This window comes from Pteropus vampyrus, unplaced genomic scaffold (assembly GCF_000151845.1).
Source record: "Pteropus vampyrus isolate Shadow unplaced genomic scaffold, Pvam_2.0 Scaffold333, whole genome shotgun sequence".
In the NCBI taxonomy this organism is placed as follows: Eukaryota; Metazoa; Chordata; class Mammalia; order Chiroptera; family Pteropodidae; genus Pteropus; species Pteropus vampyrus.
The window spans coordinates 126,590-128,234 of record NW_011889114.1 but is presented as its reverse complement, the minus strand read 5'-3'; the positions used below and the strand labels follow the sequence as shown (position 1 = coordinate 128,234).

Sequence of the window (1,645 nt, the reverse complement as noted above, 5' to 3'; positions counted from 1 at the left end):
TGACTCTCTACCACGCAGGGCTAGAGATCAGCCCCGAGCTTTCAGAGGAGGCAGCTGATAAAGCTTAAGGCCATATCCTGGTGGTCCCCTGAACAAGCCAGCAGATTACAGAAGTGGAAGTTGGCTGTTAGCATATCTTTGCCTGGAACAACACCCTTAATTAACAAGTAGATGGATCACAGAAGTAGACATTGGCCGTCTACATATTTTATACAATGCACTTCCTAACCACACACAAGCAAGTAGGACAACTTCTGATATCTAAAGATATTTCTTCCCTGTAGCTGACTTAGCTAGTTGGCTCACTTGAAAATTTTCCACCCTTAACAATCTGGAGTTTTGTCTACAGTCACGCATTAGGAGGAAAATGAAGAGACGTGAGGAGATGCTGGGAGCTGGACAATGCGTGGAAGCTGAATGAATGGCGGGCCAGGCCTTGCTTGCATTTATTCTCACTATGTCGTGTGTGCTTGACGCTTTCCATAATTTAGCATCAACGTTAGAAAAGCTATTCATACCACTGAGCTTTTTACCGAAGGGATCGGTTGTAAGATTACATGGCAGAATACATATAATAAAATTAAGTTTTAATCCGCATGTGCTTACTATGTGACTTTACGAAAAAAAATCACGAAGACAAGAGTCTATGAAACTTACAAGATAAGTTTTTAAATATTATAATAAACATGTAGGTTTTCAGATTAAGGAAATCAGCCACTTGTGTGAGTTAGGGAGGAAAAAAAATCATAAAAGAAAAATCACATTGCATAGATGGTTTTTCTCTTTCGGGTCTGATAGTATAACTGGAACTTGCCTCCTTTTTGCTCATGACCTTGACCTGTTGAAGTCACTGGGTTAATGCAGTGGAAGGCCCCATCTGTGTAACTTACTCCGTGCACGGTCAAAAGCCAGACCTAAGGGCGTGATGAAGTCAGGGTGGACATTTCTGCAGTGGTGCACCTCGGGTGATGTGTCCTTCATAACTCATGACATTGGTATAAACACATGGGTTCTTGCCATTATATAAGACACCTCCGCGTCTTAGCACCATTAACGTTTATTTCTTGAATCAGTTCTTTCAATTGGGTTGCAAAACAGTGGCTTTTCGATGCAGTCCTTTCTTCTAAGTTTTTAGCTGGAATCCTGTAAAGTTTCCTGTTATTCAGTTACTCCCAAGTAACACTTCTACTAGAAAGGCAGAGAGAAGACTTAATGTTGCCTCTCTGTTAACCAAGTTTCAGAATAAGGACGAAGCCTTCCTCCAGGGGTGAGAAGTGCTCATTTATTCCCCGTTTGACTTTTCCTTTTGGGTATCATTGTGAGTTCATGGATTTATAGTATTCAAGTGTGTTTCAATGAATCTCGTGATTTCGTGGTTGAGAATATTCTAAATTAAGCCGTTGGAAGACTCTTGGAAGACTGGCTCTACCTCCTCTTAGCAGAGTCTGGGATGGTTTGTCTGCTTTCTGGCACCACAGGCTACCTCCAGCTCCCATTCATACTTCCTGTTCCTGGCTCAGCCATTTCTCTTTGCTGCCTACATATTAATTCTAACCCTTTTCTTTGCGTAGACTGGTCACGTGCTCGTGCTTCTATTCTATCATAAAGCTGGCATTTTTAGAACTTTTTAAATTTTATATTTGAA

General features: G+C 41.3%; 1 protein-coding gene across 1 annotated transcript in view; it reads left to right on the top strand.

Moving 5' to 3' along the window:
* LOC111730738 (zinc finger protein 114-like) overlaps positions 1–1,645 on the top strand; it is a 12,801-nt gene that overhangs the window by 1,416 nt on the left and 9,740 nt on the right. The gene's annotated exons all lie outside the window — the stretch shown is intronic.